This window comes from Hyla sarda, chromosome 8 (genome assembly GCF_029499605.1).
Source record: "Hyla sarda isolate aHylSar1 chromosome 8, aHylSar1.hap1, whole genome shotgun sequence".
Lineage (NCBI taxonomy): Eukaryota > Metazoa > Chordata > Amphibia > Anura > Hylidae > Hyla > Hyla sarda.
This window is the reverse complement of record NC_079196.1, coordinates 48,979,953-49,005,754: the sequence shown is the minus strand read 5'-3', so window position 1 is coordinate 49,005,754 and position 25,802 is coordinate 48,979,953. Positions and strand designations below refer to the sequence as shown.

At 43.7% G+C, this 25,802-nt stretch overlaps 1 protein-coding gene across 5 annotated transcripts in view; it reads right to left on the bottom strand.

Moving 5' to 3' along the window:
* B3GALT1 (beta-1,3-galactosyltransferase 1) overlaps nt 1-25,802 on the bottom strand; it is a 443,777-nt gene that overhangs the window by 112,982 nt on the left and 304,993 nt on the right. For 4 of the 5 annotated variants that reach the window (XM_056536926.1, XM_056536924.1, XM_056536928.1 and 1 more), the window contains one exon: nt 16,548-16,690. The exons of the other annotated variant lie outside the window; for it this stretch is intronic. The gene's annotated coding sequence lies outside the window, so the exon portion shown is untranslated. The remainder of the gene's footprint in view (nt 1-16,547; nt 16,691-25,802) is intronic. 5 annotated transcript variants of the gene reach the window in all.

Here is a 25,802-nt window from a genome sequence, read left to right as displayed (position 1 = left end):
GGGTGGGTGTAGTAGGGTTACATTCCTCCATCCAGAATGTATGTTTTCTTCTTTTCTGCATATTGAAATAAAGATGTTTTTTGTATGGCACATGAGACTGATTAAATAATTTATTGGTGTGCAGCATCGTATAGTTGTTAGCTTTCTCTCTTTTTTCTGAAATAGTACTTTTTTGATCTTCATCATCATCTCCAGTACCAGTTTAGAGTTGCTATTCTAGTTTATGTTACCTGAGTGTAATGCAAGCAGACATGTTTTCTGTCTGCTTGTCATTTATTCAATTTTGCTGTAAGTCCTAAGGGTATCTGAGTATTGGGAGCCCCAGGAAAGGCAACTGCTATAAGTGAAGACCAGTTCTGCTATCTAGTGGCCAGCCAGAATTGCATGACTTACAGAATAATCATAGCAGAATCTCCCCTCCCCAGCAATTAACACATTATACAGAAGTACCAATCCAGTCCCCTCATATAAGCCTCTTCTCAGTTCCAGCCCCTCACACCCATGAATTTCCCACTAAAGCTCCTGCATTGTGTCCTCAGTTAAACACAAGCAGCCTATAGCTGACTATAGCTTCCTTCAATTGTCAATGACGGCATTCATCTGCATGCGTTCAACACCGATGACATAACTTAGGCATCAGGGTAAATTTTCTAGTTGTCGTGGCAACATGGCGACTGGATTTTGTCTAATCCTAACATATTGGTTCTCTGAAAAAATCCAAAGTCTGTATATATAATAAAAACAGAGGGCCTTAAAGGGGTTTTCCCGAGTCCACAGGATAGGGGATAAGCATCTGATGGTGGTGCAGTCCAATTGTTAGGACCCCCCATGATTTCCAGAATAGGGCCCTGGCTCACACAGCTGCAGGGAACAGCAGACGGCTCATGCTACATGCACTGTCTATGGAAGTGGCAGAGATACCCGGGTGTTGTACTCATGTTTTCCCAGCAATCCCATAGACAATACATAGAGCAGCAGATGGCACATGTAGTTGGAAGAGCTGTGGCCCTCTTCTACATATCGCGGGGGATCCCCCTTACAATAAGATGCTTATCCCCTATCCTGTGGATCAGGAATAAGCATGTTTTGGCTGGATAACGACTTTAAAAGGTACATATACAAATGTTAAAGTCAAGTTTTCAGCTTTGGTGGAGTTTCCCTTTAAGGAGTTAAATGAGCTCTTTAGAGAGAAAAAAAAGTAAAAGCAATTATTTTCCTGTATGATCATTTAGAGGCTCAGATAAAGAATTTCTTATTTACTAAGTTACTACCATTTCCTAAATCACAACAATATGCAATGAAAACAATCTTATTATCCCACAAAACGCACGCTAGTAAACAAATCACATCTCCCATTTCCATAAACTGCTTAATGATGAAGTGAGTTTCCTCCTGCCAAGATATCATTAGATGTGGATTAGATCCTCCGCCGCTCGCGTCTAATTGTAACGCAGGCCGCTCCGGATTATTGGCAATTTTATACTTTAGCTAAAGTAACTTAAACAAAAACATTGCACTGGCATCCTGGTAAATGTAGGGACATCAGCGAGCGCCATTAAATCCGCGCTTGCAGCCTTCTGCCCGAATCCAAGCTTTGATTACTGTACGATAATGAGCTCCTGATACATAATTGGCTATTACTGAGGCCGGTAGCTGCGGAGGCCGAGGTTTACCAGTGTTTATAAAGAATCCGTCACCACAAAGATATGTTTAAATTACGGCATCTATTAGAGACATGTACCGCGCCATTACTCCAACAATAGGTACCATGGACCTGGTTAAATGATTTCTCCAGGAAAGACACATTGGCCCTGATTTACTAAGAGTGGAGTTTTTTTTTTTTTTTTTGTGGAGTTTTTTTTTTTTTCCTCACAGGTATTCTTCTATGGTATTTACTAATTTGGTGCTTTTTCCAATGTTTTTTTTTATTATATATATATACACCTGATCTTTTCAGGTTTTCAGAGCTCAAATCCAGCACCTGTTATGTGAGAAGATTAGTAAATTTGTTGGAATTTTTTGAAGCTGTCAGAGATATACCCCTTTTTCTGGTCCACGCCACCTATCCCTGGTGGCCACTCCCCTTTTCTTGGTTTTCTAACTAAGGCCATTTTCACGTAAAATGTGCAGAATGTACGTCCAGAAAACAAGCACATTTGAATAATCCTTTGGGCGTTAGGACCACTAGGAAATGACGGCAATGACGTCTCATAGATGGCAATGCATTTCCAAGCCAAATCCACAGAAAGAATAGACATGTCTATTCATTCTGCAGACTCCAGAATAAGGAGCAGAATCCCATTGTGCTACAGCAGAATATCTGTGCGGAATACTGCCGTATGAACATAACCTCAAAGGAAGAGTTGGTCAGATATTTGGGGGATTTTTTGGTCGCAAAATCTGGTGCACGAAACGTGAGGCACAATATGGACCCATGTTTGGAGTCACGTTAGTAAATGGCCGCTATTGTCTAGCATGTAGAGTCCTCCTCCCGTCTTCATGGGTAGGTCTGAGGGGTCTGCTATTATTAGAGAGTACAGTCATTGTCCTAATTGAAAGTTTTTTTTTGCCCAAAAATGATTGGCGGAGTGCCAACACCTGGCACTTATGCCGATCAGCTAATTGGCACAGATGTAGCTCTGGAAAAAAAATGCATATGGGAGCCAGAAGTCTATATTGTAGTAATGGTTCAAGGTTACTGAAGCACAACTCCCATTGAAGTGAATGGGAGCTGCGCTGCAGCTCCCATTCACTTCAGTTGGGAGCTGCGCTGCAGTATTCTGGCATCAGCACTAATTAAAACTTTTGGCTGACAGCTATCCCATGTGTATTGGTGCCTTAAGTCCACAGTGGATTGCATTGAATGGATGATAGTGTCAGCCAACCACATACTTAGAAATCACAGTGTAGCCATGGATCCAATATATAGCAGTATTTAAATAAGCACTGCCGTTTGAACAAACTTTACATAGATTAATAGTACAAGTGAATATAAGAAACTCTGTAATATATCTTTATTCATTAGACAATAATACTTCTTACTCCTTTTATCAAGTTTCTCCCCCCCCCCCCTCCTGCGAGCCTGTATTCTACTCTGAAAATCAGATGAACTTTGTCCTTTGTCAGCAAGACAAGCAATACAAGTCTATGGAGGAGGGAGGAGAGAGCTCCGCCCTCCAGCTCTGGGAGAACTGCAAATTAGAGATAAAGCCTGCAGGGCAAAAATATACTTTAAAATATCATATACGAATTAATATAATGGTCAGAAATAGGGTTGCCCCTCATGTCAACACACAAGGAAGGTTATCCTAAAAAGTCACTTGAAATGACAGGTACACTTTAAAGAAAATGCAAAAATATTGTAAAAGGGTAGGGTCAGACGTGCCATATTTGGTGCATATTTGTGCCTGCATATTTTCCAACCCATTGAAGTCAATAGGTAGCAAAATACATAGCTTATTTTGCCACCCTTTGGCTTTTGTGCATCAAAATATAGAAAGTGTGACCCTACCCTTAATGGTAATGGCAAAAAATAAAGAAAAACACACGGACCACCGTAAGAACAACAACTGTAAGAGACAACCTTTAATACCCTTGTAATTGTGATACACCAAGAATGGGCTGAACTGTATGGGAGCATTAAAGAAGTTCTCTGGTGGGAAACAATCTTTTTTAAATCAACTGGTGCCAGAAAGTTAAAAAGATTTGTAAATTACTTTTATTTAAAAATCTTAATCCTTCCAGTACTCATCAGCTACGGTATGCTACAGAGGAAGTTGAGTTGTTCTTTTCTGTCTGACCCCAGTGCTCTCTGCTGCCACCTCTGTCCTTGTCAGGAACTGTCCAGAGGAGGAGAGGTTTGCTATGGACAGTTCCTGACATGGACAGAGGTGTCAGCAGAGAGAGCTGTGGTAAAACAGAAAAGAAAGTAAAAAAGAAAATAACTTCCTCTGGAGCATACAGCAGCTGATAAGTACTGGAAGGATTAAGATTTTTGCTCCTGCTCTGGACAAGTTCCTGACATGGACAGAGATGTCAGCAGAGAGCACTTTGGTCAGACAGAAAGGAAAGTAAAAAAGAAAAGTACTTCCTCTGTAGTATACAGCAGCAAATAAGTACTGGAAGGATTAAGATTTTTAAATAGAAGTCATTTACAAATCTGTTTAACTTTCTGGCACCAGTTGATAAAAAAAATATAATAAAAAAAATTTTTCCACCAAAGTACCCCTTTAAAAATGAGTTCACGTATGAGTAATGGATATGGTGGTTCCTGTGCCTGAGATATAATGGCCTGTTAGATCATCACAGTAACTCTGCATGTGCCTATAAGACCGCACTACAGCAAATCACATGGAGGAGTATGAAAAAAAAAAAACCTGTATAATGTAATACAGTTCTTGCGCAGCTCACTGCCATTTCTAGAACATTGCTTCCCAAATAGTCGGCTCATGAATATGATTAAAGCAGAAATTCACGTTAATCATCCGCGTAGGCAAAACAGGTGGTTTAAATATTTATAGCAGCAGCGTGAACTGTTCATGGGCAGAAAAAAAAAAAAAGGGCTCTTGACTTGGAAATGAAAGTCCTCCGTATACGGCAAGCGCTTCACGAAACTCATTATCCATGTTTGGTTGCATCATTAAATAGTCTTGGCGCGGCAAGAGGTATGAGGCCGCATCTACGCGAGGATATAGGTGACAGGTTGTTGATTAGAAATGAGTGGCAGAATATCTGCACCGCCTAGGGGGGGATTTATTGACTGGTGCACACTTGCAAAATTGCGTGCGCAGTGTGTTTTTATTTTTCGCATTGACCTGAATAGTGCCCAAAAAAATCTGTGCTAAGAATAAATCCCCAACCCCCTTTGTTCGCTTAGGGATATAACTGTATTAGCAACATCAAACACAGCAGTGTTTCCCAACCAGGGTGACTCCAGCTGTTGCAAAACTACATCTCCCAGCATGTCTGGAGAACAACCCCCTACCCATATGGACCCATACAGCAAACAAGGTGAACTCCTAAAATGTAAGAAACGTTACCGCTTCCAGGGTTTAGGCAAAAACAAGAACCACCAGTTTACAACGTGTTTCAGGCACACAGACTCTTATTCATGGCTGGGCCATGAATAAGGACCTGTAAGCCTGAAACACGTTGGTGGTTCTTGATTTATGTCTTTACCTAAAGTCAGAAACGGTGGAGTTTGTCCTTGTTTGCTGCATGCTGTGTGTTCCCCAGCACCTCCCTGTCTTCCTTGATCTTCAGTGGAGCTGGGTTAATGATCAAGCTGTGTATGGATATATATATATATATATATATATATATATATATATATATATATATATATAATGTTATACTTTGGGATTATCTACACCAGTGTTACCAAACCAGTGTACATCCAGCTGTTGAAAAACTACACATCCCAGCATGCCCTAAAGGGTAACACACAAGGTGCTGTTTCGTGGTCTGTGTTTTTCACCCTTTATTTTAGATATGTCCTTAAAGGGGTACTCTGCCCCGAGACATCTTATCCCCTATCCAAAGCATAGGGGGGTAAGATGTCTGGTCGAGGGCGTCCCTGCTGCACCCGACGTTCATTTAGAGTGTCGGGTGCAGTGCTGGAGGCTCATGACATCACGGCCACACCCCGCTCATGATGTCACAGCCACTCCCCCTTAATGCAAGTTTATAGACTGAGGGGGTGTGGCCGTGATGTCATGAGCGGGGCGCTCCGTGCACCACATGTCTGGGGTGCCGCTGCCGAGTTTGCAGGGGTCCCCAGCAGCAGGGCCCCCACGATCAGACATCTTATCCCCTATCCTTTGGATAGGGCATAAGATGTCTAGGGGCAGAGTACCCCTTTAAAACCCAGCTTGAGCAATATCACCATAAGACTTCACTGAGATTAAGGATTTGTTAATACAGTGAATTTTCAAACATATTATTTTTTATTTAAATGTATCCGTATAGCATCTGTTTTTGCAAAATGAATGTGCTATGTGAATGCTGTTGTCTGTGCTCAGAATGTGAAAAATATTACTTTTTTTTTCATCTGCAAATTAAAGTGACATGACATGTCACCATTTTGCATAAACTGATGCACATTTTCCCCAATTTTACAGGCTTTTTTTTTATAAAGACAAATTAATTAATAAAAAATAAAAAAATACTGTGTGAACATAGCCTAGGCATAGAAATGGTTAATGGTTAATAGTGGTTCAATAAATGGGTCATGAAAGGAATATATATAGCTTCCTGTGATGGCCTGCAATATACAAACATAAAAAATGGGGAATAATGGGGATTATTCAAAACAATATCCAATCCAAAGGATGTCCGGGCATGCTGGGAGTTATAGTTTTGCAACAGCTGGAGGAACATTGGTTTGGCAACATTGCTTTTCCATATGTATTTAAATTAGTCTTTTCCAACCATGTTGCCCCCAGCTGTTGCAAAACTACAACTCTCAGCATGCCCGGACAGCCGAAGGCTGTCCGGGCATGCTGGGAGTTGTAGTTTTGCAGCAGCTGGAGGCACACTGGTTGTGAAACACTGGCATAGAAAGGTATGGGAGTCATTTTAGCATTCGATGGGAATCGCAGTAGCCAGGTCCTCAACAATCAGCAAGCGATGGCAAATCTTAACAAAAAAAACCCCAATATGTCCTTGAAATGGAACAGATGAGCGCTATCCAGTTTTCCTACACATCTACCGTAATCCCAATACTTGTTTTTAATCTGTATTTAAAAATGGTATCAGATATTATCTTCACATTAGGTACAGGCCACAGAATGGGAATAGCGATAACAGCAAAGGAAGCAGCAGCCTACACGATAGAGGAGACATGACATGTAAAGTAAATCCGGATGTCTGACTCTTATCTCTCGGCACAGACATCTGATCTAATATTCCGCCAATAAAACTTAAGAAAATGACTTGTCATTTAGGAATAAAATAGCACCAGTGGCCGAAAAAAAGAGCATATATTCTGCTATACAACACTAATTCTGATGGATAGCAATGACGAAGTGTCACCTCTGCTCAAAGGTCCAGACGAAGCAGAGATGAATTTATCATTTACCTGTTCTTATATGTAGGAGCTTTAATACTAAAGAAATCTGTAAATGACACACTGTGATAAAGAAGAAGCTACGTCTAGTAACAAACTCTAAAGTTTCCCATCTACGAATGAGAACCCCTCTGCTCCCTCTGGTCGGAAACCAAAAACAGCCGAGCTCCCTGTTTTATGTAATTTGTATAACAAAAAAAAAAATTCCTTTAAATGTGTTTATTTATTTGCTTTGAACTGTTTAACCGAGCAGTGAAACATATACCATATGTCTCTCTGCTCAGTGAAAAAGAAGCAGAGACACCTGTCAAAATGACAGAAGTCTGTGCTCTTCTATGTATTTTATCTACCTATCTCTGGCCTGCTTGTGGCTGCCAAATGCCGTCAGGAAACCAAAAACAGCCGAGCTCCCTGTTTTATGCAATTTGTAAAACAAAAAAATAGTTCCTTCAAATTATTTATTTGCCTTGAACTTTTTAACTGAGCAGTGATGCATTTACGATACATGTTTCTCTGCTCAGTTTAAATGAGCAGAGACTCCTGTCAAAATGACTGGAGCCTCCGCTATTCCTTGTATTTTATCTTACTCTCTATGACCTGCTTGTGGCTGCCAAAGGTGGTCAGGAAACCAAAAACATCCAAAAATGAGCTCCTTGTTTTATGCAATTCTTTCAAATGTATTTATTTGCCTTGAACTGTTTAAATGAACAGTGAGGCATATACCATATGCCTCTCTGCTCAGTGTAAAGGAGCAGATGCTCCTCTCACAATGACATGTGTCCCTGCTTTTCTATATATGTTTTTTGGTTTCTTATGCTAGGGTACATACACTGTATACCCCCTGCTCAGTGAACACTTGTGGTCTGGTTGCAAATTGCTTGGGTGAGCGCTTGTTACTGAATAAGTGGTCATTCTTACAACCTCAACACTTCCTTGCATGCAGCACATATTCACAGTGAGTATGAGCTGAGCTGCTAGTATACAGTGTATGCCCTCTATTCAGTAAGTAAAGTAGCAAGGACACCTGCCTATTAATGCCATTACAACCCATTGTGAGTGACTATAGGAATATTATTTCTCCAATGTTCTATTTGGAGAAATTCTATTATTTCCTTTTGTTTTTTTTTAATCATGTTTCTTTTATTTCTTGTTCTTTATTTGAAATGTTAAAGGTGCAAGAGAGATGAGTGTGCAAGTTATTTAATATATGGAAAAGAGTCAAACATAACCCCAAAACAGCAGATTTGTTGTCTAGGGCTGGGCGGTATACTGGTTAATACAGAATACCGAAATGTTTAGGCTGCACTATATGAATTTTAGCCCATACCGCAATACCGGTTGAGCCCCTTGGGAATGTATTATCAGTGCAGCGCAGTCCCCACATCGGGGAACTAATCCTATGTTACCCGTCTGCGCTGTTCTGCTCCCCCCCAATTAATTATCAGCCCAGCCAGCAGGGTACTACCCACAGATGTCAAGCACTCCCCTCCTCCTCTTTGTTGCGGGCCGACACCGGCGCTGGAACTCTATACTGTACGCCAGTGGTCTCCAACCTGCAGACCTCCAGATGTTGCCGGCTGCAAAAGATAAAGAAAAAAAGCTTTTAACTTACCTACGTCGGCCCTGGAACACCGGACAGCCGTCAGCCTATCACCGGCCGGAGCGATGTCCCGCCCCTGCCAGTGATAGGCTGAGCCCACTGTCATGTAAGAAGCCGGCTTCTTACATGACAGTGGGGTCAGCCTATCATTGGCCGGGGCGGGACATCGCTCCGGCCGGTGATAGGCTGACGGCTGTCCACGTTCCAGTCCCCTGCGTGCGGTCGAGGTGGGTGAGTTAAAAGTTTATTTTTTGTATCTTTTGCAGCCCGGGCATAGGTATACAGCGTACAGCAGTGGTCTCAAACCTGCGGACCTCCAGCTGTTGCAAGACTACAACTCCCAGCTGGGAGTTGTAGTTTTGCAACGACTGGAGATCCGCAGGTTGGAGACCACTGGCGTACAGTGAGTTCCATTGCCGGCGGCCCCCAGCAAAGAGGAGGAGGGCAGTGCTTGACATCTGTGAGTAGTACCCCGCTGGGCTGATCATTAACTGGGGGGAGCAGAACAGTGCTGGCCGGTCAGATGATTTGGAGGGGGGAGCCGAATACCGCACGCAGGTCACTTGATTGGGTGGGGGGAGGGTTGGGGGGACAGAACAGCGCTGGCGGGTCACATGATTTGGGGGGGGGGGGGAGAAAATTCCGTTATATACCGTGGAACCGCCGTAAGTTAAAAAAATACTGTGATACACATATTTGGTCATACCGCCCAGCCCTAGTGTTGTCTGTAAGTTATGGTACAACCTCAAACTGATGAAATGGAAATATCAGGTTTAGGTAGGTTAGTAGATGTCAGAACACAAAAAAGTAAATTTTTTGTAAGATTCAGTAGTTTCAGATAGAAAGGACACATAGTGAAATTTATCATGTGAAACTACAGAATCCTTCAAAAACTGGACTCAAGGGAAGGAAGAAAACTCTTTCACAGGCAAAGCAAAGGGCTGCAACCAGTGTGAGGAACAGCACTGAGCCAATTGGTTTAATCTTCTCACCTCCTGATAGGCTCAGCCAATACAGAGGAGGATGGATGTGGCACTGTGACCGGGCAAGGTACCTGTAACACACTCATGTCACCTGCACTATGAAACATCTCAAATAAGCAACAAGTAATAAGGAACATAACTAAAAAGCCTGAAGGTCAAAAAACAACATTGGAGAAATATTATCCATATGGTCACTTGGAGTTAAAATGGGTTTTCATTATTACTATCGAATGAAATTTTGATATTTTCTTAAACTTTGCATATTTGTTTTCACTCTCGAATATCTGTTTTGCTACATCTTCAGCTCCGAAGGATTTTCAAGTGCCAAATATCAGCTTTTTAACTGACCTGTACAAAGGACCAAGGCAAATCTATGCTTGTTGTCATCTCGTGGTCATATTCCCAGCCATCCATGATTGGCAAATAACACGGAGCCAATTTCCAAGACGGTATTGAAGGAAAAGGCACAACATATTTATTTAGCTATTTCGGGAAATAAAAATTTCACATCGCCGTTTATCTGTTTGACGTGTTCTGCAAATGTCAACTCCATCGATGGACACATTTCTCATTTGCATGAGAACAAATGCTAAAGTGCAAGAGTTCTCGAGATGCGCTGTCATTCCCCAGAAGCAACCGAAGAACAATATGCAACGATTATGCAAACTAGCTGAGATAATATGAACATGCATATCGCACAATAAACAGAGCCACTATAGCAACTAAGAAGGATGCCGGCTACTGAATTGCAGAAGTAACAAAGAGCTCTTCAAAAAAAATAAAAAATAATAATAATGCTTCACATTTTTATAAATGCTGCACAATACACACGGAGATGAGTACCTAGAAATGATTAAATGAGCAAATTGGCTTAATATGTCACAATGGTCCTTGTTACAGGGAAGCAGGTACTTTTCCAGATGTATAATTGCTATTTCTGCTCATAATAAGCTTTATTGAGAAACCTAATACAAAAACCCAAGGCAGTCGCTAATGTGATAACAAATGGTCTTCTAAGGGAAACAGTCCCTGGTCAGATAGATCTGCTTGCATTTTAAGTACAGTGACCCCTCAACCTACAATGGCCCCGACATACGATAATTTCAACATGCGATGGCCTCTCAGAGGCCATCGCATGTTGAAGGCAGCATCAACATACGATGCTTTTGTATGTCGGGGCCATCGCATAAATGGCTATCCGGCAGCGCAGACTGCTACAGCTGCCACCGGATAGCCGTTTACGGTGCCCCGTGTGCTCCGGTGATGTCTCTTACCTGTCCTCGGGGCTCCGGCGCGTCCTCTTCGGGATTCCCTGCATCGGCGGCGCTCTCCAGGTGTCGCTGCACACGCCGTCCCGTCATCCAATTGGAGCGGCGTGTGTAGCGACGTGATGGCGGCGTCGGAGAGCGTGGATGCTGGGGAAGCAGAGGCCTTACCGGAGCGTCGGGGACACCACGGGGACGCGGCGACAGCGACATCCCGGGCAGCGGTGACGAGCGGTGACGGTCCGGAGTGGCGCGGACAGGTGAGTACAACTTCGTCTAACAGTGGTCTACAACCTGCGGACCTCCAGATGTTTGAAAACTACAACTCCCAGCATGCCCGGACAGCCTTTGGCAGTCCGGGCATGCTGGGTGTTGTAGTTTTCCAACATCTGGAGGTCCGCAGGTTGTAGACCACTGTCCTATACTTTACATTGCACGGATCCCTCAACATACGATGGTTTCAACGATGGTCCATTTGGCACGGATTACCATCGTATGTTGAGGGACCACTGTAATTGTTGAATAAGAAAGTTTAGTAAATGTAATTGAAACTTCTACACAACCTTATTGCACAATATTATTGCACCTTTGGACTCACAATGTAAAAAATATCATTATATAAAGAGCGAAACTATTGGTTGAATTACCATGGAAGAGAAGAGACAGCGTGTGTTTCCCTTAGCGAACAATAGATTTTTTTCAATGAAGTCATACATTTTGAGTTGAACAGATGTTTCCAGGATCATTTATCAATGCTTATTATACAGAAAGGCTTTTTTGTTTACTTACTTTTCCAAAAGATTCATCAATTTTAAAGTAAAAGAAAAGTTTTGAGCCATCAATATATTGATGTTGAGGAGGGGAGTGAAGGTAAAGGGATACTGTCATGTCCGTAAAAACTTCATACAATGCTGGGTCGGTAGAAAAAAGGGCTATTTAGTTTAAAAAAAAGATGACTTTATAACTATATCAGGGGGCAGTACAGAGATCTCTCCCATGACCTATTTATACCCAGGACTGTATCTAAAACAAGGGGGAATCCTCTACGTCTAGAGGAAAGAAGGTTTCTACACCAGCACAGACGGGGGTTCTTTACTGTAAGAGCAGTGAGTCTGTGGAATTCTCTCCCGGAGGAGGTTTTCATGGGGAGCTCAATAAAAGAGTTCAAAAGGGGCCTAGATGCATTTCTGGAGAATAATAATATTACAAGTGATGGATACTAGATTTATAGGGACAGAACGTTGATCCAGGGATTTATTATGATGCCGAATTTGGAGTCAGGAAGGAATTTTTTCCTGGTATGTGTCACGATGCCGGCTGGCAGGTAGTGGATCCTCTGTGCCAGAGAGGGATAGCGAGGACCGTGCTAGTGGACCGGTTCTAAGACACTACTGGTTTTCACCAGAGCCCGCCGCAAAGCGGGATGGTCTTGCTGCGGCGGTAGTGACCAGGTCGTATCCACTAGCAACGGCTCACCTCTCTGGCTGCTGAAGATACTGAAGATAGGCGAGGTACAAGGGAGTAGGCAGAAGCAAAGTCGGACGTAGCAGAAGGTCGGGGGCAGGCGGCAAGGTTCGTAGTCAGGGGAGATAGCAAAGTTCTGGTACACAGGGTATAAACACACAAAAACGCTTTCACTAGGCTCTAGGGCAACAAGATCCGGCAAGGGAGTGCAAGGGAGGAGACTAGATATAAGGAGGGAACAGGTGGGAACCAATTAAGCTAATTGGGCCAGGCACCAATCATTGGTGCACTGGCCCTTTAAGTCTCAGGGAGCTGGCGCGCGCGCGCCCTAGAGAGCGGAGCCGCGCGCGCCAGCACATGACCGCAGGAGACGGGAACGGGTAAGTGACCTGGGATGCGATTCGCGAGCGGGCGCGTCCCGCTGTGCGAATCGCATCCCCAACGGCCATGAGAGAGCAGCGCTCCCGGTCAGCGGGACTGACCGGGGAGCTGCAGGGAAAGAGACGCCGTGAGCGCTCCGGGGAGGAGCGGGGACCCGGAGCGCTAGGCGTAACAGTACCCCCCCCCTTAGGTCTCCCCTTCTCTTTATCGGGTAACTGCCTCCCCTGGGATGAGGACACCGGGAAAGGATGGAGGGATTCCTCAACGGCAGGCAGAACCGCAGGAGTAGGAATGGGGAGAGAGGGCAGAGGGCGGGACCTGGCACGGGGCAGTGTGACACCAGGAGGAGGGCCATGAGGGGACACAGAAGCTTGCCTGATGGAACTGGGAGGGGGGAAGGGCATTTCCTGTGGCAGGCAGAGTCCTTAATGACCTTAGGGGGACCAGATACAGGAGGAACCACAGAGTTACGGCAAGGGTTACTGGGAACCGGTTTTAGACAGTTCTTGGAACAAGAGGACCCCCAACTCTTGATCTCCCCAGTGGACCAATCCAGGGTTGGGGAATGAAGTTGAAGCCAGGGAAGTCCAAGGAGAATTTCCGAGGTGCAATTGGGGAGGACCAAAAGTTCAATCCTCTCGTGGTGAGATCCGATGCTCATAAGAAGGGGCTCCGTGCGGAAACGTATGGTACAGTCCAACCTGGCTCCGTTGACCGCGGAGATGCGGAGTGGCTTGACAAGACGGGTCACCGGAATATGGAATTTATTCACAAAGGACTCCCGAATAAAATTTCCAGAAGCTCCAGAGTCCAGACAGGCCACGGCTGAGAGGGGAGAGCTGGCTGAAGTGGAAATCCGAACAGGTACCGTGAGACGTGGAGAAGCCGACTTGGCATCAAGAGACGCCACACCCACGAGAGCTGAGTGTGAGCGTGCGTTTCCCAGACGTGGAGGACGGATTGGGCAATCCACCAGAAAATGTTCAGTACTGGCACAGTACAAACAAAGATTCTCTTCCTTACGGCGATTCCTCTCTTCCAGGGTCAGGCGAGACCGATCCACTTGCATGGCCTCCTCGGCGGGAGGCCTAGGCGCAGATTGCAGTGGAGACTGTGGGAGAGGTGGCCAGAGATCTAAGTCTTTTTCCTGGCGGAGCTCTTGATGCCTCTCAGAAAAACGCATGTCAATGCGAGTGGCTAGATGAATGAGTTCATGCAGGCTAGTAGGAGTCTCTCGTGCGGCCAGAACATCTTTAATGTTGCTGGATAGGCCTTTTTTAAAGGTCGCGCAGAGAGCCTCATTATTCCAGGAAAGTTCAGAAGCAAGAGTACGGAATTGTATGGCGTACTCGCCAACGGAGGAATTACCCTGGACCAGGTTCAGCAGGGCAGTCTCAGCAGAAGAGGCTCGGGCAGGTTCCTCAAAGACACTTCGAATTTCCGAGAAGAAGGAGTGTACAGAGGCAGTGACGGGGTCATCACGGTCCCAGAGCGGTGTGGCCCATGACAGGGCTTTTCCAGACAGAAGGCTGACTACGAAAGCCACCTTAGACCTTTCAGTAGGAAACTGATCCGACATCATCTCCAGATGCAGGGAACATTGGGAAAGAAAGCCACGGCAAAACTTAGAGTCCCCATTAAATTTGTCCGGCAAAGACAGGCGGAGGCTAGGAGTGGCCACTCGCTGCGGAAGAGGTGCAGGAGCTGGCGGAGGAGATGGTTGCTGCTGCTGTAGCTGAGACTGAATCTGCTGTAGCTGCGACTGGAGTTGCTGAGTCATGGTGGTCAAGTACGACAGCTGGTGATCTTGTTGGGCAATCTGTCGGGCTTGCTGGGCGACCAGTGTGGGGAGGTCGGCGACAACAGGCAGAGGAACTTCAGCGGGATCCATGGCCGGATCTACTATCACGATGCCGGCTGGCAGGTAGTGGATCCTCTGTGCCAGAGAGGGATAGCGAGGACCGTGCTAGTGGACCGGTTCTAAGACACTACTGGTTTTCACCAGAGCCCGCCGCAAAGCGGGATGGTCTTGCTGCGGCGGTAGTGACCAGGTCGTATCCACTAGCAACGGCTCACCTCTCTGGCTGCTGAAGATACTGAAGATAGGCGAGGTACAAGGGAGTAGGCAGAAGCAAAGTCGGACGTAGCAGAAGGTCGGGGGCAGGCGGCAAGGTTCGTAGTCAGGGGAGATAGCAAAGTTCTGGTACACAGGGTATAAACACACAAAAACGCTTTCACTAGGCTCTAGGGCAACAAGATCCGGCAAGGGAGTGCAAGGGAGGAGACTAGATATAAGGAGGGAACAGGTGGGAACCAATTAAGCTAATTGGGCCAGGCACCAATCATTGGTGCACTGGCCCTTTAAGTCTCAGGGAGCTGGCGCGCGCGCGCCCTAGAGAGCGGAGCCGCGCGCGCCAGCACATGACCGCAGGAGACGGGAACGGGTAAGTGACCTGGGATGCGATTCGCGAGCGGGCGCGTCCCGCTGTGCGAATCGCATCCCCAACGGCCATGAGAGAGCAGCGCTCCCGGTCAGCGGGACTGACCGGGGAGCTGCAGGGAAAGAGACGCCGTGAGCGCTCCGGGGAGGAGCGGGGACCCGGAGCGCTAGGCGTAACAGTATGGGGCAATTAGCATAAGCCTTATACGTTTTTTTTTGCCTTCTTCAGGATCAACACAGTTAGGACAAAATAAAGATATAGGTTGAACTTGATGGACTCTGTTTTTTTTTTCAAACTTAAGAAATATGTAACTTTGTAAAATACCCCCAGTCTCCTACAGGTCCCACTGCCGATCCTGTTGTAGCTCCTTCTGCCTGCTTCAGAGACAAGATGTAGAAGCCAGATCTTCCTGCTTAGTCAGTCGCTGGCCCATCTCAGAGAGTGATTGGTTGAGGCATGCAGAAGAAATGAGCATGGGGACAGAAGGAGTCTCATCGGGAGCTGCAGTGGGATCCGGGAGGGACCCGAGGTAGGTACATAAAGCTTTTGTTTTTCTTTTCCATATCTAAATCTTCAGTTTTTTTATGAAGTTTTTTGGAGACACATGAATACCCCTTTAAACCTTCTTTAGAAAAAAAAAATGTCTGATATCCTGGTCACCACTACAGCAAGTGTCTAGGAGGGGGGACGTTTGCATTTTGGTGCACAGAGTTCTATATATTGAGAAATCCCCTGGCTCCTTAGCTATGATTGACATTTCTGCTGTTCTCCTCATTGGAACCATTAGAGTGGAATTAGCTAGCAAAGAATACTTTTTGAAGATATAATAACCCACCAAGTATGTTCTATTCCCACCAAGACTGGCTGAACACCACAAATATCTGTAACTTGAAGCCCACAGTAAATAAATATATACTTTCAAACCAATAAGCCAAAACATTTATGTGAAAACATTTTTTGGGGGAATTTTAGTTAAATAGGGCTTACATATATCTTCACATATGGGTTCACATATGTCTGGTGATCCAGCTCCGTGAACCCAGCCTTAAACTGATGCCACAGCCGATGGCAAACTACATCAGTTGGCATCAGTTGTCTAGCATACGTGGTCATTAATTGTGCAGGCCGGACGGGGAAACACAAGATGTGTTACATCATCGGGTGCCCATGCGGTGTGACTGTCCATTTTGTGTCCAAATTGAGGTGCTGGATGAATGTGAATGGAATCAGTTATATCATCAGTTTCCCTCCAGTGTCATTCTTCAGTACCGGAGGGAAATGCCGCCGGATTGTCGGATATTTGTAAAGGAGGCCTTAGGGAATTTGTAAAGTAAAATTAACTAGTACCTTTTTTTTTTATAGAATAATTCTTGACTCATCTGATATCATCAGTGAAGACACATAAACATCTTAACATGTAGATTGAACACTCGACATGCAGATGTCCACTCTATCCTCTTGGTCTGAGATCAATATCATATCAATAACATCTGTTAGAAAGAAGAGCAAAAATTACATCTGTTAGTGTATATATATATTTACCAGTATTTCTTATTACTGTCTCATCGCTCATTGCTCTAAAATTTGGCTCAGGCAATATTTGCGTTTAAAGGGGTACTCCTCCGCTGGGGACCCCCACAATATAACATGCGGCACCCACCTGTTTCTGGTCCGGAAGCGCTGGAGGGTCTGGGTCCCGACCCAGTCCCTCCAGCGCTTCCGGACCAGAAATAGGTGGGTGCCGCATGCTATATTGCGGGGGTCCCCAGCGGCGGGACCCCTGCGATCAGACATCTTATCCCCTATCCTTTGGATAGGGGATAAGATGTCTAGGGGTGGAGTACCCCTTTAAAGCTCAGAGCCTCCATAGCAAATTGCATATTTGACAAGAAAAGTAGCCCAGAAGGCAGAATGAAGAATGATATGATGGACTTCATAAGTCGATGAGTTTTATCAGCTCCAGGTGGTATCTGTCTACTATGAATGGTACTAATGTTGCAAGTATGAACTAATTACTATAAATCCCATTGTGAATTCATATTACCTCTAAAAAAAGACAAGGCCCTCACCTTCAACACTTCTCCCATACATTATCTTGTCTGGAATTCATTATGCCTACATATCAGACTCTCCTAAACTATTATAAGTACTAAAAACCCTCCTCTACAGCTTATAACTATATCAAAGGATTCTTCAGCCTCTGTGCTCTGGTTCAAAAAAATGTCTTTATGTTCGGAAAAGAGCAAGAGATAGAAAGCAGCAGGCACTCAGAAAAATCATTTTTGACCTTAAAGGGGTACTCCGCTGTTAGACATCTTATCCCCTATGCAAAGGATAGGGGATAAGATGTCTGATCACAGGATCCCACTGCTGGGGCCCCCTGCAATCTCCCGCAGCACCTGGCATTCTAAACACATGCCAGGTTCCTGTGGCAGTGGTCGCGACATCACGGCCAAGCCCCTCGTGACATCGCGCCATGCCCCCTCCATTCATGTCTATGGGAGAGGATCTGTTGGTAGACACACACCCTCCCATAGACATGAATGGAGGGGGTGTGGCGTGACATAATGAGGGGCTTGGCTGTGATGTCACAATCATGGCCACCAGCTCCGAGGGTTCTGAACAAAATGTTCAGAACGCTGGAGCACTGGAGTACCCCTTTAAATACATTCCGGTGCATGTCTATAACTTCTTTGTATACACTATAAAAACTAAGAAAAAGAGGCAAAACACAGAATTTAAAATAACTATGAAAACTATGAAAATCCTATATTCAGTTAAAAAGAAGAGCTAGGGTTGGTCATCATGATGTGCTACATCTAAATGTATACAGACTGCAGGCTCCCCAGATACACCTATATGACTAACCATGTATAAAAGGCGTTGACAAGAGCATAAAGTACCAGACACAAGAGAAATAAAGACCAGCGCATAGTAAAAAGAAGCAAAAAAGTGTAAAAGAAGCAAAAAATACCAGATGAAAATAAATAAATAATAATAATAATTATATGATATATACCGATGCAGCTCTCCAGATGAGAGTGGGGATAGGAAGTGATATGTAATCGCCTTACATGTATCACACTAACTTCCTCAGTGGTCTGTCCATACAGAAATACAGCATACAGTGTGATGTGTCACAAATACAGTTCCCATCTATTTGTAAAATAATAAAAATAAATGAAACAAACAAACAAACTAGGGCATGCTATGTTCTGACAAAAAGTGGCTTACCCCTACACAATACAAAATGTACATATCTTTATGAAGACTTTTAGGTAATATCTCTAACATGCCTTTGAAAACAGTTTGTTGTCTATTACACAACTGATTTATACATATGTTCAAACACATAAGCCGTATTTTGTATTTCTTTAAGGTTAGGGAATTCTATAAATCAAAGCATATACATCTTTATATTTGCAATCATTTTAACAATGAATAATAATTAGAATAGATGTGTCCTTTCATAACTTATGTTTAAACTCAATATATAAGATGTATGATGTGAGATGACCAGCTTTTCACAACAACATGATCTCATGACACTCTGACATGCGATGTATATTTAAAACCTTATGAGTGTTTCTTAAAGTTTACCTGTCAACAAACAAGGGACATGTCAAAAGTTTTTATTAGTTGGCTGTCCAGATCTGTCTGATCATGAGAACAAGCTGGGAGAGAAATGCACTGTCTCTATGATACCTGGACAGCTACATAGCCGTACATAATGAGTCTGTCATGGTCAAGCTACATAGCACGAGAGAACTTACTAAGCGAGCACCTCTCCTGGCTCATTCTTGTAATCGTTCGGAATCTTGAAGGAGTAATCCGGTAAAACAAAATGTTTTCCCTATCCGCAGCCAACATGTTCCCTCCATGCATCATTACGAGAGAGATAAAGATACAGCATTAGGGAGATCACAGGGAGTGCCAGCGGTAGGACACCCCGTGATCTGACACTAAGTTTTGTTATTCTGGACTACTCCTTTAACACTCAGACCCGACGGTAATAGTGGACACATCTCTAGCTTGAAATGCTTTTACTGACTGACTTTGCTTGGATTTGTTGCTCTTTTTGTCCTTCAGAATAGTCTGGCAATCACACAAGGTAATAGGATGCAGGGCGTAAATGTACGCTCTGTGCCTGTTCCAGGTGTTTGAAGTGTGCTCAGGATCTGAACACTTTTGATACCTGATGAGTCCTAACTGCTATCAGCAGCCGGGACCCATGGCTAATGCCGGAGATCGCCAATCCGCAAAATCGCGTGGTACCGATCAGCTGGGAGCACAGACGGTGGTCTCTTTCCTGCCTTCCATCTGTATGATTGGCACTTCTATAGTGCAGGCAGCCTCAGCTACTAATGGAGCACCCATAACACTGATCAATGGTGCTCTATAGGAAACAATACTTAGTGTTTTCAATTGCAAGATTACATATAATTGTCCCCTATGGAGACTTAAAAAGAGTGAAAAAACTGTGAAAAAGAAATGTTAGCAAATGTGAATAAGCTCCCTCCCTAAAAAAGTCTGAATCATCCCAATTTTCCCCCTTTTTTTTTTAAATTAAATGATAAATATAAACATGTGTGGTATCAACATGTGGGTAAATGTCTGTACTATTAAAATATATTGTTAATTATAAAACATGGACAATGACATACATGTAAAAAAAAATACCAAAGTCCAGAAAAGCATATTTTTGATCACTTGGTATTTCAGAAAAAATAATTAATAAAAAGCGATCAAAAAGTCCCATTAAAACAAAACTGATACAAAACAATGACCATCATTCATCCCCGTTTACAGTAAAATAAAAGTTAAAGTTATAGGAGTCAGAAGAGGAAAGCATAGAGGACAGCATTTTCGTACAAAGTTATAATTTTTTAGTAATAAAATAAAGAAAAATCTCTAAAAATTTGGTTTTGTTGTAATTATATGAACCTACAGTATTAAGATAATATGTAATTTTTTACCGAAAAGTGCACTGCATAGAAACGGGAGACCCCAAAATTTGCAAAATAGCTGTTGTTTTTTTTCATTTTGCTGTTGACAAGGATGTTATTTTTCTTAAACTAACATATAGGGTTAAAATACTCTGCTGAGAATAGACACATCTACTGTACACACACAATAATAGTGATTACATTACCTAATTACAGTACCTTGATAGTGTTTAATGGTGCACGGCAAACCGTCCTTTACAGTACAATAATTTACTGTATTTTTAGTGACCATTACTACCATGAAGTGCGAACAAGCCATAAAATAAGAAATAAATGTTAATCACATTTTCAGAAGAACATCCATTTTTGCTGTGTAATGGGGCAATGCTGAGATTATCACACAACAGTACCTCATACCAGACTGCTTCATATGCAGGGCTCAAGTCCTGCAGGAACACGTGGGAACTGAGTTCCTGCACTTTTTCCATAGCAGGAACACCATTCCCATTAGCAATACCAGTCCCTGAAGGGAAATCTTGGGTGAGTTCCCACACTTTTTTTTCCAGGACTTGGCCCCTGCTCAAATGGTTATTTCTTTGGTCTTTACAGACAACAAGCTTCTGGTCACAGGTGTAGTGTTACTATGTGGGATAAAATAGAAGCAACACTAATTGTCTCTGATGTTTGCCTATTATCCATATAATATCACAAGCAAAAAGGTTTACATCATGGCGGCCACTGCTGCACTGCTGAATCGCACACAACCCTGAAATTTTGAATTTTTTGAATTCTTGAATTGAAAAAAAAAAAAAAACACAAAAAAAACCTAGATATTGGCCCTCATTTACTATTCTAAACCCGACTTGTTTTGTCGTTTTTTTTTGGCGCATCTTTGTCTGCGACATGCCACAGACATCGTGCGCCAGTCTGCGACACGATGCAACATTTTTTCGCGACGGACCCGATGTGGATTCTCCCATACCCGAAAAAGGGGCGTAATACGACATTTCTGAGCTTTCCCACGTATTTATAAAGGTTTCCAACCCGAATATGTTGAATTGTTGTGGATTTTTTCCCGACAACTCAGAGGAGTTGGAAACCAAAACCAACAAAACCCACGAGCGACAAACAGGATGCGACATAGTAATAAATACCAGGGGAAAAAAGCAGTCGGGTAAGAAAGCAAGATAGACTTACAACCCGATTTTCGAAGTAAATGAGGACCATTGTCTCCAAAAATTTGCAGTGTGCCCCCCCCCACATCTAAACATATCATGTAATAACATACAATGCTGCATTTTGTATCCAGAACATAACTTCTGATAAAAACAAAATGAAGTCATAATTTAATATTTTATTTCTCCCACAGGCAAGATGTAGAAAGAGCGAAACCCTTTAAACATAAAGGAACAGAGTGTGTTGAATACTCAGTACTTAACACATCTAGATTTTCGAACTGAAGCTTTAGAGAACATCTACATCAGGGGTCTCAAACTCCCGGCTCGCGGGCCATTTGCGACCAGCGGAACAAAAGTTTGTGGCCCGCGCCAGGTATGTAGTGAAGAAATCTGTGTCTTGAAGCAGTTCTGTGTCCTGAGCAGAGCAGAGACTGCACCCCCCCCCATCAACCAATCACAGTGTCTCAGCACTCAGCACAGTGACTCAGCACTTTCCTCAGCTATTCGGGACACAGAACGCTTCAAGACACAGTTTTCTTCACTACTCCGGAGTAGTATGTGTGTGTGCATGTGTGGGTGTCTGTCTGTCTGTCTGTCTGCGTGTGTGCATGTGTGGGTGTCTGTCTGTCTGCGTGTGTGTGTGTGCATGTGTGTGTATCTGTCTGTCTATGTGTGTGTGCATGTGTGTGTGTCTATCTGTCTATGTGTGTGCATGTGTGTGTGTCTGTCTGTCTATGTGTGTGTGCATGTGTGTGTGTGTCTGTCTATCTGTCTATGTGTGTGCATGTGTGTGTGTCTGTCTGTCTATGTGTGTGTGCATGTGTGTGTGTGTCTGTCTGTGTGTATGTGTGTGTGTCTGTCTGTCTATGTGTGTGTGCATGCGTGGGTGTCTGTGTGTGTGTGTCTGTGTGTGAGTGGGGGGGGGAGGGGGGTAATCGACAATGCTACCTAAAGTGAGGAACCTGCTACTACCTAATGTGGGGAACCTGCTTCTACCTAATGTGGGGAACATGTTACTACCTAATGTGGGGAACCTGCTACTACCTAATGTGGGGAACCTGCTGCCTACCTAATGTGGGGAAACTGCTACTACCTAATGTGGGGAACCTGCTGCCCACCTAATGTGGGAAACCTGCTACTACCTAATGTGGGGAACCTGCTGCTACCTAATGTGGGGAACCTGCTGCTACCTAATGTGGGGAACTTGCTGCCTACCTAATGTGGGGAACCTGCTACTAGCTAATGTGGGGAACCTGCTACTACCTAATGTGGGGAACCTGCTGCCTACCTAATGTGGGAAACCTGCTGCCTACCTAATGTGGGGAACCTGCTACTACCTAATGTGGGGAACCTGCTGCCTACCTAATGTGGAGAACCCCCAGAAGTAGCACCCCCATCATTCGTCAGCTCCTGCTATTACCACACGGGGTAAGGGGAATGGGGGGGGGTTGCTGGTGGATGATGGGGGTGCTACTGCTGGTGGAGGGAGTTGCTGGTGGATGATGAGGGGTGTATGATGAGGGCATTATATGTAATGGTCGCATGCGACCCAGCCTCACCCAGCTGCTACCTCCAGTGGCCCCCGGATAATTTGAGTTTGAGACCCCTGGGGTGTTGGTGAGTTTCAATTGACATTAAAGGTGTGCGGTAGATTTAGGTGGGTATGAGGTTAGTGAGTGGTTGGTGGAATGAAATAAAGAGGAGGTAGACAGCAGGGGTAGCGGGTACCAAATATAAACAGTAAAGGGAGTGCTTAAAAATTAGGAAATCAATTATTGTGTAACTCAAGTCTAGATATAAAAACTAGTGTGAATTGCAGGACACATTGATCATCGATATTTTGAATGCACATTGCGGCCCGGGTTCCTCCCAGAGCTACGCCTGTCTGAGGGTTACTTATATAGTGTTATTAGCCATACTGCACAGATCTCTCCATATTAGCTGAGCTGTCTGGCTTGTAACTGTGGCATCACATCACACTATCTGAAAGCAAAGTTCCCGTCCCTGCTTCCCCTTCCCCTCCTGTCTGCTCAGTACGAGACCAGTAATGTGAAGAGGGGAGCTCATATTTTTGTTCTTTAGCTTTTAAGGCAGCAAAAAACCTTTCTTGGATAAAACAGCATTGAGTCGGTTATGAGGTAAACTACTGTGACTGAATAATAATATCTAATATCTAATCTAATATCCCCTGTGTACATCACTGGTCTTATCCTGAGCAGACAGGAGGATAGGGAGGAGCAGGGATGAGAGCTCTGATTTCAGGGAATATGACAGGCCAGACAGCTCAGCTCATACGAAATATGAGATATGCGAAGTACAGCTAATAACATTATATTAGTAAGTGGCCTTATTATACTTTTTGACACCATAGACAGCTAGTTTCTTGTGTTGGACAATCCCTTTAAAGGGCTTATCCAGGATTAGAAAAACAGAGGTGATTTTTTCAAAAAACAGCACCATACCTGTCCTCAGGTTGTGTGTGGTATTACAGCTCAGCTCCATTTTGGATGGAGCCAAGTTGTAATATCACACACAACCTGAGGATAGGTGTGGTGTTGTTTTTTTGACAATTTAAAGGGGAAGTCTAGGGAACTGAACCTATTACACACTTATCTTTTTATCCGAGAAAGTAGACAGGGCCCCATACAGATCGTGTGGGGGTGGGGGTCGCAGCTGTTGGACCTACCACAATCAGACACTTATACCCTATCCTGTGGATAGGGGATAAGTGTCTGATATGTTCAGTTCCCCAGACTACCTCTTTAACTCGTTGTCTGCTGTGTGCCTGATAATATTGCTATTATGAAGTATAATTAATGACATTATATCAGCTAGTAATGAAAAGTGAATTTATGACAAATAATAAGATTATTCAATGTAAAAATTTAGGAAATTAAATTTCATTCTGAACTTTCATTATCTGTGAAACGCCGCTCCATGGATTTACTAATTACTCCAGAATTGTATTTGAGACATAACTGCTGCTTATTGGAAAATCTATCTCCTTCTATCTAACAAGGAAAGAATCTCTTAACAGATGAGAAAAGCTTTACTTACATCTCCCAGAGCAGCTGCAAGTCGGGTTAAATGACAGCAAAAGTACAGCGTCTCATTGTTCTAGTGGATTTGCTCCAAACAGTAGGGCTTAGAAAATGGCTTTTTTTGATCTTCTCCCTATGAGTTGATGATTGTTCTCCAGTAGACGGAGCTGCCGGTAACATATATCTGAAGGTTGCTTAGGAAATAAGAGAGATTTTGCATAGTCTGTATATTCCCATGTGACCCATCTGCCATGTCTGAGTGATCTATAGGAGTTTTCCTGGCATGTGCATTTTGCCGATAACCGAAAACAAATGTTCTATTATTGGGATACATTTGAAAATTCAATTGGAAGAAGGCAGCTGTCTGTGTATAGAGCCTTTTCCAGTGTATTCTCAGAATTCAATTATACTAGAAATTAACTGGTCACTCAGCCAAATCCTATACTGATTTACATGCAGGGATCATCTCCTCAACGAGATAGAGGTCTCCATAAATAATTATATGATCTGGACACTTACTTTTGCATTGATCATTTTTTTTTCATATTTCTAAAAATGAAATCCATGTTATTTTCCAAAATCCAGCTTTTGTTTCAGATCTTTCTAACTAAAATGTTTAGGGTTCTTTAGCAGGTCAGCTTAAAATTATTAGCTCCATAATCATTACCGTGCTCCATTATTGTAATAGAATTGGATATACAGGGCCCCAGCAGTCTGCAGGAAGGTGATGTGTTCAACCCCCACACGAAGCAGCAGCTAACAAGCCCCCTCAATACAACTCTATGGGAGAGCCGGAGTGCTGAATTTGGCAATCTCCGGCTCTGCTATAGAGCTGCATTGAGGGGGCAGGTTGGCCACCGATTCATGTGGTGGTTGACCCACGCTATTTGGCCAGAGAGCCAGGGCTCTGTACAGGATAGGGGATATGATTTCATATCCCGGAGGACTCCATTAAGGGTAGTATAACATGAGCAGACCCTTGCTTGATGCAGACAACAATCAGGTAGATCAGCACTTGTTTGAGTAGCCTATTACACGTCCTGATGATATTATCTAACAAATAATCATTGTCATTGCAAATATCAAAATGGGCCCACTAATATGGTGTTGATTTTACCCTCCAGGACAGAAAAAAATGGTGTTTATTTCCCCTTTTTGCCTTCCGTGACCTATTGGTCAATATTCCCTCCAATAATTTGCTGACAATGCAGCTTCCTGGAGAGAGGAGTTCTGCACAGTTTCTTACTAATAAAAAAAAGGAATGGGACCAACCAGGATGGGGTCCTTTCTCTCCAAGGGCATATAACAGCCTCTTGGTTTGCCACTATGGTACGCAGACACTAAATCGCTGGATTGCTTGTATGACCCCATTCGTTATTCCATCATTGTTGGCCACAGATGCCCTATTAGGTTGGGAAATGTCAAATGACAAAAGAC